General features: G+C 39.6%; 1 long non-coding RNA gene across 2 annotated transcripts; it reads right to left on the minus strand.

Annotated features, from left to right (window-relative positions):
* Positions 1 to 2,347: 2,347 nt before the first annotated feature.
* Positions 2,348 to 6,720, minus strand: LOC101762524. Of its 2 annotated transcripts, XR_002678500.1 has the most exons (12): positions 6,576 to 6,720; positions 6,437 to 6,505; positions 5,413 to 5,463; positions 4,905 to 5,246; positions 4,533 to 4,640; positions 4,260 to 4,463; positions 3,964 to 4,166; positions 3,789 to 3,881; positions 3,194 to 3,538; positions 3,061 to 3,126; positions 2,904 to 2,963; positions 2,348 to 2,663 (listed from the first exon to the last, which is right to left on the minus strand). It is a non-coding gene; the product is annotated as an uncharacterized LOC101762524 (long non-coding RNA). The 2 variants fall into 2 exon arrangements; XR_002678499.1 differs by having other exon boundaries at positions 2,348 to 2,963.
* Between the last annotated feature and the right edge of the window lie 8,461 nt (positions 6,721 to 15,181).

The following is a 15,181-nucleotide window of genomic DNA, read 5'->3' on the forward strand; positions in this document are numbered from 1 at the left end:
TAATACAATTTCGAACTAAAAATAGATATAGCTAAGTTGGATTGTGAAGGAGGTATAAGGGTCACGATCCATTATCACCCCTAGACAAACCATCACAACCATTGCACCACAAGATGACTTGTGGAAATGTTGATGATTTCTTCAATAAGTATGTTTGCGGCCCCATCCTGTTTGTTTCTCTCATTTTTTTTCCCGTTTATGTACATTACCGAGGCTACTACTATAGCAACTAGTGTGTGGAAGCCGGTCGAGCCAGCTGGAATTTTTGGAACCTAATAATGGATGAACTTAACTGAGCTTGTTATGATGTTTCTTTTTTAGACAGCCCCTTTGTGTTTGTTCTGTTTCCCTGCCTGTTGCTACCGAGTATCTGCTGAAGTTTGAATTATGTGCTCTGCACACAGGTAAATACACCGGCCATTGCAAAACAAGCAAGCAGGGTAAAAGCCACTTCAGTATACGCCGTGGAATTTTCCTCAAAAAAGCAAAGAAACATTGCTTCCGCTGGGTGCTTGTTTTTTACAATGCCTTTGGAATATTTTAATATGGATAGCTGGAAAATTAAGATGAAATCTTTATCTTACAGACAGAAGCAGGTACATCTTTAACTTAGATCGCTCAGCCCTAAAAATTTAAGCTTGTATTTTTTAGCTAATGGAAAAAATTCCGGCTTCAAACCCCTCAAACGAGAGGCATCGGACCGCCAATATTACAATCACGCTCAAAGTTTAACATATACTGTGTTTAACATTATTGATCAATTTGCAAAAAGAAAGGCTATCTATGGGACGCGAAGAAATTCATAGCTCTAGACTCCAAAAGTTGGCATGTCTTGACGAATCGTTCCCTCCGGTTATCAATGAGCTGCAACAGAGCCTATAATGGTAGCCAATGTGTCCCCCTGAAAAGGACCTACAAATTTTTTTTTGTCTGCAACAGTTAACCACGGTACCATTTCTTGTGAGCCAAATTGCCCAACAAATAGCTGAAACTCCTGTCAATAACATTAAATTGTGCTTGTTCCCATCCTGCATAGACTAGCTATTAAAATCATGTTCTGTGATTTCAGGTGGAGGTATACCTAACGTAATGTGAATTGCACGCCATAAAAATTTTTCTATTAAAAATTTAAGCTTGTATATGATGTGATATATATGCCATCATTAATTTCCTTTTCTTTTTTCGCGATAGATATATGATAGGCATACCCATGTTTTTTGTTAGTATATATATGCCATCATTCATGCACCCTCTGAAACAAGAGAATGAGATTAGGGAGTACTGAAATTCGTGGGAGCTGGGGAATGAGAAGCATTCAGGAATAAACGTATTCTTGCAAGACGGATGGCGGCCTCGACTGGCATGGTTGGTCTCCAACGAATTTTCATGAACCTTGCGAGTTCTGTTTAAATTAGACTAGAACTAGCAGTATGCCAGATGACAGTGCGTCCACCAAATCAGTTGTAGAAGCATATTGTCAAAGTGTGTGCAGTATATATGCCAAATCACAGCGTGCGCAACAACACTGTACAATGATATGAGGATAAGATCTGAACATACACGAGATAAAAAAAAACATGAATTGACTCATACACCTCCACCGTTATCAGAAGATAAGATCCACAATTTACTCAACATTGTGAAACTGCTTATAAAATCCACAGATTAAAAAAATGACATGTCCCTCAAACCGACTTCTTGGATAATCAAACTGACTACAATGAGGATACTGTTAATAGCTCGAACAAATGGGAATCAAACTTTAACATGATGTAATAAACTTTTCACTTTTGCAAACATTGGTTGCTACTATCAAATTACTTGGATGGATCTAATGGTTATCTTAATTCAGCTTTGTTCCTATGTTCTTCTCCACAAAGTCCTTTGTTTCTTTTGTTTTGTTTGACATGCTACATATAATTTCTTTCCGTAGTATAATAGTTTACATTTAGGTAGTGGTTTGTTCAAGCATTGTAAATGTAGTGGCCATTGCAAAAGAATTGTTTGCCTAGCTTGATTCTACCGACATTTTCTTTTGGACTAGAGCTCAAAATGGTTGCATAGGCCACAACTGCCTTATTTGGATAGTTTCCAGACTTAAGTATCACTGTGGATCCAACCTACATTGAATAAATATAGTCACCCATTGACCAACAAGCACTAGATGTCCTAGTATGTTTGTTCACCTTAACTGGAGGAGGTGGGGCATTCTTTGAACGGCTTCTGGCTTGTAGCCTTATCATGAGCCGCAACTTGTCGTGTCATGGATAAAGTCCCTTACAATGATCCTTGTTGATTCTTTGTCATTTGAAATAAGATATGAAATCATATGCCAAGTCATGCTAAGTTTAGCATAAAAATATTAATTTTATCAATAGAGAAGTGTGTTTCTCATATACCTTTCTTTTTTTTATTCTACCATCACTTGAATTCTATATACACACATCAAACTAAATGCAAGTGAAAATAGTGTATTTATACAGTTGTACAAGTGCAACAATAATCCTGAATGAATGAAACATTGCATGGATACTATATATTTAGTCAATGATTCCGCTAGAATGATGTACCTCCTTTTGTCTCAAATCATTAGAAGAGCATTGTCGGGAAGATGGCTCTACTTGCAGATGTGAAAATTCGTTGTAATTAGCATCCTCTTGATACTGGTCCACACATAAATCCATAAAACACCAGGCCCAAATATCAATGTATAATAAACTAAGAGTAGGGCTCAAGCAACAACTTGATAACCTTTTTGTTGGACAAAATTAATCACCAACGTCACTATATTCATATTCACATGTATGTTTGTTCTAGTAAATAGAATAAAGGGGATAGTATAAGTTATCATATACATCTATGCAGAGGACAAAGGTAACATTTGTACTAGGAGTGCGACTTACCAATCTATCCCTCTGTTTACAAAATGCTTCTCCACAGTTTGGTTTAGCACATTGAACTCTCTACAAATTTCAAACAATATTAAAGCCTTTCTATTGGAAAATTATGTGAAAACAGAGAGGCTTAAATATGTGAAAATATGAAAAATAAGATAAATACCTTTCTGTTGGAATGTGCTACATGATTACGAAAATTATCATGATCATCAGTTGATATGCAATTGGCCTACAAAAAGACATAGAGGATGAGTACATTTAACAGCAGAGTTACAGAAAAACGCATACATCACTACCTTTGTTGGTTCTTCATTCCCATGGTGCCCCTGCTTGTTTATTAAGAGCTCATCAATGACTTTGTCTCGATTTCTCATATGCTCCTTGAGTTGCTTAATTTCCTCCAACATATGAATCTCTACATCAGCGGATGATCCATCTATTGTAGCTATATTAATGTCCTTGAAACGACGTGTTGTTCGGCCATAAACTTGTTTAGGAATTGGAAGCAATCCCATTCCATATACTTGTCCAGATTTCTCTTCTCCCAACACTTGATGTAATGCATCACCTTCCCATGCAACTCTTCCCTCACTATTTTGTGCTAACTCTGGTCGTTTATCTATGAGATTTTCCGACTCAGCCTATAATTGAAAATGCACAAACAGAAGATTATTCTTGTTAAGTAAGTAAGAAGATTGGTATTTGCAAAATTGATGTAGACATCCTTGTGCGTATCATTTGTCTCCTAGACCCTTTTCCTATGAGTAGCTAAGTAAACTCTTGCTCTATGGGGCTTTTTTTTTGCAGGGTCAGCTTGTCTCAAAAAAATACCAATACTAGAATGATAAGAAAAAAATAGAGGAACTTATTAAACAATAGAAAAGGGCTCACCAATTCCTCAGACCAACGAGCATAACTCTTTGCACCCGCTGTATGTGTTGTCTTCTTCATTTCACGACTTATTTTGTTCTTCTCACTATGGGTCTGCGGTTCAGTAAATTAACAAATATTAAATCAGGTATATTAAAAAAAGAGAATACCACAAATGATGATGCAATTTGCCTACCTTTCCTTCTTATGACTTCCAATATTTAACAATTCCTTTCCATTGATCTTCATCAATATCATCTGGACAGAGCTTATACAAAGCTGGCCTTTTCTTCTTTGGGTTAAATAGCTTCGTTTTTAGTGTTACTTGTACTTTCTCCAATCTCTCCCGATCGATTTCAATATCCATTTGTCACATGAGCGAGGATACAAGAACTTTGTCTAAAATCAGACAGAGGTAATGAATAAATTTAAATATTTGGCTACTATTGCAATTATTGTCCATACCATGATGTATTGTAACATTGAGCATACCTGAATGCATTGAAGTATGGTTTCAGAATTATCCTTCTTGACGTTTCTCCAACCATTTCGGGCTATGGTGCCTAAAAATTGCCCTAAAAGACCACCTTGTTTTCCTATAGGCTGTCCAAACTGGTATTCGTTTTTCCTCTGGTAAATTCCAAACATGTGTCAGAACTGTTCCCTTTCACCTGGTTACTTCATTATTGACATCACCTATGAAAAAAAATTAACATTACTAATTCAGTCCACATGTGATTGTCGTCATTCTAAATACATATATACCTAGCATTTCTTCGATGTCATCGTCATGCTGTTGGTCAACTTCATTGGCATATTGTGCTTCAGTTTGAATTACATTTAGCTCCTGCCTTTTCTTCGTATCCCTTTTCCCTATGAATAAGTGTGGGAAAATGACAACACGATTAGAGTTATATATTACTTATGATATAGAATATTTAAGTAGACTGGGATGCTTTTATTTACTAAATCACATAAGAGGATGGACTTGAATTGAATTAACCACTGTTGAATGAACAATTCACTAATTTTGGATGAGGTGACAGCTAAAAAATGTTACATATGACAACCATCCATATGTTTTACTTGGATGCTCAAACATACACAAAATAGAAAATTGTAGCTTCATCATACTACCTTTAGCCTTCTTTGGTGCGGGTTTGGTTGCTTCTTTGTTGGACTCAGGTGCTATGATAGCAATTTTCTGCCTTGTCACAAACAAGCTAACCTCCTTCTTGCTCTCATTCTCTTTAAGCATTTCCATCACCTCAGTATCCCATTGTATTGCAACCAAACTATCACTTCTCTTGTAGTATAGATAGGCAATAGATTTGTACCCATATTCCTCGATCAAACTAATCAAGTTAAAGTAACATATTTCATCTCTGTCCATTTCCCTTTTCGCATATTTCTATCCTGAAGCTGCTCCATCACATTCAAGATTTAGGGTCCAAATATCCTCAGCCATGGTAGCAAAGTCTAATTAAAATTGAGAAACACAAGAGAAAATAATATGTTCAGCAAAAGCTTAAGAGTAACAAGTGAACTGTTTCAAATTTGTATGCAAGACAACATTTACACACCTCCCTAACTAAAGCTAGCAATCTGAATATAAGAATTTAGACAAGTCCGAACCAAAACTAACCTTTCTATTTGTGTTCCCTGCGTCTTCCTAACTCTTCATTCCCCCCTTTGACTGCCAAACCAAAACAAACAAGTTAAGGATGAACAATAAGGTAGCTGAAGAAATGTTAAAATTAGTCACCATGTTTTAAAAAAGAAAAAGGTAGGAGCAACTGCGAACACCATTTTCTTCATGACTGGATCTAAGTTAAGATATTATACACACAGGTAATGGATATGTAGTGTAAGGGTTCAATCACTTAGTACCTTCTGAAATTTATACTGAATTCCTGTTGGGAAATTTCAAACCTCGCTAACTGGAAATAAATAATCAAGCTACATGAATGGTATAATGTAATTTCCTTTTTTTTGTTGTATAAGAAATTTAAGAAAAAATGTAAGGTATATGAAGAAGGATGACAATCCGATTCAGACCTATATTATTTAAAAATGAGTGGTAAATCTGCAGCCCTAGGCATCCAAATTAAATGGCAGATGCTGCATGTCCAATTCAATGTCCCATGAGAATTCTTTCAAGTCACCATCACAGCCTTTGTTTACATCTAAACGAATGTTTTATCAGCACTGGACATCGACTTCTCCACAATATATACCACCTAAGAACTTGATGACACCGAACATTAGCACCAAAAGTCCTTCAGATTTAGTATCAAAATAAGATAGGTGAAGGTGACTGCAATTTTGAAAACAGATATCCTCAACAATGTTTCAACTTAAAAGGCAATGATGAGATTCATAGTAAGGTAGGAAAACATGAAGCAGAGGCAATGTCATGGGTCGGAATCTTGACAAAATCTCACGTGATAAGCATCTGGACTGGAGTTCATAAGCATCACGTTATATAATTCATTATGAAAGAATACAAAAAGTAACAACCGAAATCTATGAATCACCCACTTTTTTCCAGGCCATGACGTAGACCTAAATGGGCTAGGGTTAATGGAGGCCAAAACATGGGTTAGGGAAGGAATCAATGAATCGCAAGGCAATGAAGCATCTAAAAGGCTAGATGATACATGGTGTACCTGATGATGGTGCTCGTCTGGGGCAGGACCTTGAACTCCTCTGGGGCGAGGTTGAACAGCACACTGAATCTGCAGGAATTGAAATCGAGGGGATCAGGAGCAGTAGGGTCAGATCCACGAAAAGAGACTGAGCTGGTACCTCACGCTTGGAATGGGAGGTTTGAGTGAGGATGATCTTGGAGAAATCTTGGGAATGGAGGCGAGATGGGAGTTGAAGGCAGGGAGGGGATCGGAGGAGAGATGACACTGAACTGCCAGGTTTGCCTAGAACAGAACCAAGCCAGTCAAAGTTGTTACGAGGTGGGCGGTGTGGATTATTTTCGGTGCTATGGGGTGCGAAATTTTGGAGGGAAACAAGTCATCCGGTAAAAAAATGGTGGGAAACCAATCCTGCCAAAAAAATTGGCTCCCAACTAATTCAATCCAGCAAAATTGGATGGAAAATAAATTGTTTCATTATATATTTGGCATGAAACTCATAGGAGTTGATAATTATTTTTATCCAACGATGCTAACGAAAGAAAAATATGTAGTAGTGTGCTAGAAAAGTTGTAGTAGTGCTAATGTGATTGTGATAGTGAAATGTTTTCTTTTTCTCTTTGGGGCTCCATGATCGTTCCATGCACCAAGCTGTACACGCCAATGGCTTAAGCTTGCTGCCAGTATCAAATGAAAAAAAATATAATCAAGCATAGATGAACTTATAGCTTACGTGCCAACCGTGGCAGCTTGTTTTTTCTCAGCTACAAGTAGACGCACGCCCTTACTCTGGATGTCCTGTGCGTGTCCAGATGTGCTTGGCTCAGCTCAATGCTGCACATCACGATGCCCAACCTTACCATGGATGATGGATGCACACTCTAGCAACACTTGCACCTCCGTCATAGCACAAGCTTGTGTATAGGCTACAATAATGCAAGTAGTAGTTAAGAAGTTCTGCATATTTTTAACCTGTGAACATGCTAGTTCAGTAGTTCACGATTAGCTCTTGCTTGCTTCTTGAACAATTTGACGCATGCATCGAATGAGATGGTTGCGGCACCACGTCATCCTTACCTCCCTCTCTGTAAAGGACAGACCCGAGCACCACAGCACAAGTGCGCAACGCCTGCGCGTTGCTCGCCGCCGAGGACCCTCACGGCGCCCGCGTTGCTTGCCAGCATATGCGCAGGTCAAGGAGCTCAATTTTTCCACTTTCCTCGATCGTAAGGTCATCTCTACGTGCGGTACGAATCACGGCAGGTTCCGTATATGCGCCCAGCGGGCAGACGTCACCGCGTACCGACGCAACGCGAGCCTCGTTACAGGTCCGGTACAACTCAGAACCAGGGTGCGATCTCATGAAGGCACAAAATCGATTGGATTGCAGTCGCCGCCGTCGGCGATGGTCACATGGCGTCTTCGCCCGCGAGGAGCCAGGGGACGAGATGAAACGAGACTCCGCGCAGGACACGATGCAGTCACGGAGGTGCAGGAGACATTACACACGGCCGCTGACTCGTTTCCGCGGCGCATGAGACGAGTATATCGAGCCAGAGTACCAGACCGTTTCCACGCCCTGCCCCGGGGCCAGGCCTGACCATGGTTGAGTCGGACCTCTTTTCGGTATCTAAGTTGGACTCCGAGAGACCTAGTCGGACTTCATGCAGTGCCGAGCCAACCCCCGTTCCATCTAATCGGTGAAACTAAGCCCACGAACCAGAGTTCGCCTCCCTACTCCGCCGCCTCTCCTGTGCCACCGTCCATCTGTTCCCAACGCTAGCCATTATTGAACCCCAAAGGCTAGGGTTTGAAAGGAGTTCATCGTGGATCCGTCAGCCGGCACGTCGACTCTTCTGTTTCTCCTTTGACATCTAGGCTTCTCTTGTTTGTCATATAGGCAACCACATAGTAAGGGTCCCCACTCTGTTCAGCCAATCCAATTAAAGTTATCAGTTTATCTTGTTGGGGTATCGTTTAATTATTTTTTATGTTATTAGGATTTTGATCTTTTTGATCGAAGTCTGAAACTTCAGGACCTTCTTCTTTGAAGATTAATGACAGGTATTGAACTTTTGATTCTTATAACTCATAGCTCCGCGTCTGCTTGCATATCATTTCTTCCCTAATATTTAAATTTAATTTGTTCACTAATGTGACATGTTGTTATACCATGATAGAATTATTCTGAAAAGAAAATAGCCCTACCTGGTGATGTACTGCTCATCGCTCTTTGCATATTTCTCCTGAAATAATAAGGTAACACTAATACAGTTTTCCTCTTTTTACAATCTTCTTGGATAATTACTTAACAGAAGTACTGCATAACAACATTAACTTTGGTATTCAAGTTGATCTAGTTGTCTGGTTGTGACTCAATTGTTTTTTGCTGCTGGATTATTCTGGTACTTGTTGAATACATTTGATGATTGCTCATCATGTGACACAAGCACTAGTTATACCAAGTGAGATTAAAACCTCTGCTACTTTGGAATTCAGAGAACCACATTTTCTAGTTATTTAGTAGACTAATGCAGTTTTCCTTATTTATATTATTTTTGGAGAATGTACATAGTAGAAGTACTGCTTAACTACATTAACTTGGGTATTCAAGTTGATCCAGTTGTCTGGTTGCTGATTCAATTGGTATTTTCTGCTGCATTATTGTAGTACTTGTTGAATACACTTGTGGACTGTTTATCATCTGACCCATGAACTAGTTAACGCAAAGTCAGACTAAAATTTCTGCTACTATGAAAATTCGGAGAACCACATTTTCTATTTATTTAGTACTGCGTGATTCAGTAGTAATTTTTGTAGCTACTGATTGTAGTAGTAATTCTCCATTCCTATGTTTTTCTCTGCATATCAGAACTGTGAAGTATTACATATAAACTATTAGCTATTGCGCTCTAAATTAACTAGTGCCTGAAATTGACAATAATCAGTATTACATATGAAAATTTCAGTGTTTTTACATGATTCCAGGCTGTGAAATTTCAGAAGCATAGCATATGAACTTAAAGGCTATTAAAAAATTGTTGCTTGCTGAAAGCCCAAGTGATGACTACATAGCTGGGGTAGAAGGTTTTCTTAAGTTTGCATACAGAGGGAAAACATCAAAAGCGAAGATCCGATGTCCATGTATCAAATGTGTTAACAAAATGTTACAAAAGAAGGGCACGGTTTATGATCACTTAGTGTGCAATGGAATGTTGCGTGGATACACTATATGGGGTTGTCATAGGGAAACAACATCATATATATCTACTAACAAGGATTTAGACTTGCAACTTCCAAATTTAAACAATAATATGCGCCAGGTAGTCCAGGAAGCTTTTGGATATGGTGACAATGGACTTCACACAAATGAACTTGATGTTGAAGGTTCTTCTAAAGCTGGACCAGATGCAGAAACACAAGCTTTCTTTGATTTGCTTAGAGATGCTAATCAACCTTTATGGGAAGGCTGTGAACTATCAAAACTAACTTTCCTAGTCCTCTTGTTTCATGTAAAGTCCAGCAACAAGTGGAGCAATAAATCATTAAATGATTTGCTTGGACTTTTACAGCTTGCTTTGCCAAATGGTGCCAATATTCCCAAAACATTTGCAGAGGCTCGGAAGATCATTGTAAAACTTGGTCTGAGTTATGAGAAAATTCATGTATGCCCCAATCATTGTTAGCTATATCGGAAGGAGAAGAAAGATCATGACTTTTGTTCAAAATGTGGAGCTTCAAGGTGGAAAAATAAAGCAGACAACACAATCTTAACAAAGAAGGAAAGACGAAAGGCAACCCCAAACAAGGTATTGCACTACTTTTCAATCAAACCGAGGCTTAAAAGGATTTTTATGAGCAAAGAAACAGCTAGGTTAACTAGATGGCATAATGAGAAGTGTACAAAGGACGGGGCATTGCGCCATCCTGCTGATTCACAAGTTTGGAAAGCCATTGATACTCAACACCCTAAATTTGCGTTAGATTCTTGGAACATGAGATTCGGAATAGCTAGTGATGGATTTAACCCATTTTGGAAGTGTAACTCAACCCACAACCATTGGCCTGTTGTCTTGGTCCCCTGCAACCTACCTCCATGGTTATGCATGAAAGCTTCTTCTCTTATGCTTACTTTAATAATTCTTGTTACCCCGAAAAGGACTTCCATACATTTATGCAGCCAGTTTATGATGACCTAAATGAGCTTTTTGACATTGGTATGCCTACATATGATGCATCTCGAGATGAGGTGTTCCAACTTCATGCTATATCATTGTATACAATAAGCGACTACCACTGGGATATTGGCACAATTCAGCACTAATAGCAAGTTGGGTTGCCTTTCTTGTGAAGAAGAAACAAGTTGCATACGCTTGAGGCATGGCTACAAGCAGTGTTACATGGGACGTCGACGATTCCTACCTGCTGACCATGAGTTCAGATATGATGCCAATTCTTTTGATGGAACCAAAGAGCATAGATCAAAACCTGTGCTCTGTTCTGGAGAAGCTAGTATGGAGAAGATAAAATCAATCCATGACTTTGACGAGTCAAAAACATGGAAGGGTGATGGTGGCCATTTTTGTTTGTCTTACTGGAAGTATAATTTGCTCCGACACAACCTTGACTTTATGCATATTGAGAAGAATGTTTGTGAAAATACATATGGGACACTTTTAGAAATGGAGGGAAAATCGAAGGACAATTTACAGGCACGGAAAGACTTGCAAGAAATGAACATTCGATCAGATCTACATCCACAAAAAAGGGCTAATGATAAGTATTACTTACCTCCAGCTTTGTATAGCATGTCTAAAAAGGAAAAGCAACAATTCTGTAAGGTCCTTCATGATATAAAAGTTCCAGATGGTTATTCTATCTCTAGATGTGTAAATGTTGCTCAAGCAAAGATTACTGGCCTAAAGAGTCATGACTATCACATACTAATGCAACAGCTTCTACCAGTTGCTTTGCGAGGTCTTCTCCCTGATGATGTTACATCTGTCTTATTTGATCTATGCGGATATTTTAGAGAACTAAATGCAAAAGTTCTCTACATAGATGAACTCGAAAAGTTAGAGGAGCGAATTATAATGACATTATGTCGAATGGAGATGATATTCCCACTTGGAGTTTTTACTATGATGGTTCATCTAGTTCTTCACTTATCAACTGAGGCAAAATTAGGAGGTCCTGTCTGCTATAGATCAATGTATTTGGTGGAGAGGTACGCTTTTCTTTAGAATTGTAGAGGGCCATGTTTTACCTATTGTTGTGCATTATTATTTAATATTTTTCTTTATATTATGTTGGCCTATGCAGATACCTTGGTGAGTTGAAGTCAAATGTGAGGAATAAAGCTCGTCCAGAGGGATATATTGCCGAATCAGTTTTAGCAAAAGAGTCTATGGCACTTTGTTCAGGATTTCTTGATGGTTTTCAAAGCTTGATTGACAAACTCTCGAGGAACGATGATGATGATGAAACACTTGGATGTTGTACTGGACCGGCATCAACTCTTTTTCCTAATGTCGGAACAGCACTTGGAAAGTCGTAGTTATGTTATAAGAGTTTTGGCAAAAGTGCAAGCACATAGATATGTGCTATTCAATTGTTCTAATGTCAATCCATACGTTAGGTAATATCCTAAACTCATAAACAAAAATTCAACTTTTTATGACATAAGTTTGCTAATAAGATGCATTTATAGAGCTCATGCTAAAGAGATCACAGCTAAGTATAATGTACTCCCTCCGTCCCCAAAAGAATGCAATTCTGGAGCAGTGTCATGATTTACTGTGTCAAGTTTAACCTATTATAGATGAAAAAGTATAAATATATATAATATCAAATAAACATCATTAGATTAATTACGAAATGCATTTTCATAATATATTAATTTGGAGCCATAAATGTGAATACTATTTACTACAAACCTGGTCAAACGTGAAGCACTTTAACTGGCACGCATACCATAGTTGCATTCTTTTCAGGACAGAGGGAGTACGTTGAGTGAGCCATAGAGCTGTTGAGAATATGCAAAATGAGAAGTTCCATCAATGGTCTAGAGGTCATGTAAGTGCCGTATCTAACATCCTTTACATCTTTCTAGCACTAAAGTCCAAAACTAAACTTGTAAAGCTGTACAGATTATGCGGATCGAGAGGGAAAGCAGCATTCACGGTATGAAAGATGGCATCAGATGGCTAGCTCGTGGCCCAATTGAAGCAGCAAAAAGCTACCGTGCTTTCAGTAGTCGAGGCTTTCGATTTAGGCCCAAAAGGTTGGATGGGGTGACTCAAAATAGTGGAGTAGTGCAGACTGCAAAAACATCCAATTATGCTAGTACAAGTGATGCCAGACCAGTTTTAGGTGATGTGACTTACTAGTACAAGTGAATTTGTAATGAAGCATTGCTTGCTCTGTCATTTTTGAAAAATCACGACACCCCTACTACAGAAAATTCTTTTGGCATTGACAAGTTTCAGTGGTTGAGATAATGCCGTGCCCTTTTCAGATTTATCCTTCGTCAAATGTTCAACCTCCTTTCATCATTGTTCTTCCCAATGATGCACACAGTCCATTCCTTTCTTCTCTGTACAGTTCGTTAAATTGCCCCATGTGTCCATGTCTCTACTCATGAGACTAGGCAGAGTCAAGCTCACAATAACCATCATAAGCATTTTTTTAGAATTCCATAACCATCACAAGCATAGATATAGGACATGCATCTTCTTCCTTATTTGCCTGTATTACAGTTAGCAATTGGCTCCATTCATTGATGAATGCACCATATTGAACCTTTTATTTCAAAATTTTTAGTTAGAACATATGACAACGAAAGACAGTATTAAGTAATTTGAAGACCACATAAATGGGAATGGATGATACACCCACCTATTTGTCCGTCTATAAAAAGCATCAAGCGATAGATTTACATCATGAGAACTTTATCATTTCAATATATATCACTGGCATCTTTGTTCAACATGCTACTTATATCATTAGGTAAGCAACAGAGAGAAACCAGAGGAATCGAAGTTGAATGCTAGGAGATGTTGAAAGACTGGGAAACGGGAGGCATCAGGGATGAAATGGTTACTGCCTTCAGATGAAGCAGCATTGACAGATATTTCTGGACTTCAAGCATTGTTGTCAGGTTAACTCAGCGCTCATCGGTGAACTATAGTTGAGAGTCATTGACGTTTTCAGTTGTTACTCTGGCTACCACCATCGCATAGCATCTACACAAAGAAGCAGCTCTGGTTACGCACCGAGCTGCTACGCCACTCTGATGTGAGAGAACAATTGTTTGAGTGGCAAAGGAAAATGGCACTATGTTTTTTTTGTTCTCTACAGGATTCGTGGAGCATACAACATTTGGGTTTCTCTATTTCTGATTCGGATACTTCAAGGGTTATTAATGTTTACTTCCATCCAGCGAGGGCCGGGTGTGGTCGTGGCAGCGGTAGCAATACACTGGGACACCTCGAGACCACCAGGCACACCAACTAGTGACTTTGGCATTGAAAAAGATGAAATACCGCATGGGAATAGGAGACATGGAGGAACAAATGATTGCTTTTGAGTTTTGGGATAGACTAAGACACGGCCACGGGCATCTGCACACTATGGTGGCTTCTCTCTTCCCCTTTATACCTTGATCCACCGGTGGTGCGCGGGTGCGGTGGCATGGCACCAGAGTACTGCAGGTTGTTAATGGTGGAGGTGGGCAATCGACGGAGCCAGAGCTAGGGAACCACATGAAGGGAAATGGGTAGGCTACTCTAGCATTACATCTACCGCATCACTCAGGAAACTTTCAAATAAAGGGGTCATGGATCGTTACCACTAGACACGCGGCGCAGCGGAAGAAAAGTTGGAGTAGAGCCGATCCAACATAGTCGCACGTCGGTGTAGAGGAAGTAGTCGATCTCGTCCGACAAACCGATCTCCACGTCCTTATCCCAGCAGCAACCTCGCGTCGCCATAGCCGATCAGCACAGCAGCAACAGTAGTAGCGCCTCCACGGAGTCCACACGGCAGGGATGGAACGCCGTGCACCGGTGTGCTAGCACCGCGCGCCCGGCTAGGGTTTCGGGTGTAGGCTGAGTGGGGAGGAGTGGCTAGGGTTTGGGTGAGATGGAGTGGTGGCGCCCCTCGCCCCCTCCCACATATATATAGAGCGTGCTAATGGGCTTCCACCTTGTAGGCCCATTAGTACCCTAATCGCTTGTGGATCAATATCTTTTGGACCTTTAATCCAAATTGTTATGATTCCAACACCACATCAGCCGGACTAGGACAAGGTGGTTTGGGAGCGATCATCCATTGCTTTTTATCTTTTTAGCTTGAGGGTACAAGCCATACCTCTGCTGCATGCAGTCATTGTAATCTGTAGCCAGTTTGGCATCTAAGCAATTTGACTAGGATAGACTAAAAAATGGTAAATGTCTCAACACAGAATGGGCTGTGCACATCAAACAATGTTCTCTCCTTTTCTGCATGTTGTGGTCACCGGTGCAATCTTCATATGTGTCAGTGTATCAAGCATTCAAGCTATGCAATCTTCATCAGCTGGTTTGGTCTATAGTACTATAACGCCTTACGCCTCACACTTATACATGTTAGTAGGAATAAGAAAATTAAGGAGAGAACACTGGGACCCCTTGAGACACTTGTTGGTGTGCCTGAGGTCATATGGATCGATGAGCCCTATTTATATATAGAGTCCTCCCACTAAACCCCCCTAATTAGTAGACTACC

The sequence above is a fragment of the Setaria italica genome, chromosome VII (genome assembly GCF_000263155.2).
Source record: "Setaria italica strain Yugu1 chromosome VII, Setaria_italica_v2.0, whole genome shotgun sequence".
NCBI classification, from domain to species: Eukaryota; Viridiplantae; Streptophyta; class Magnoliopsida; order Poales; family Poaceae; genus Setaria; species Setaria italica.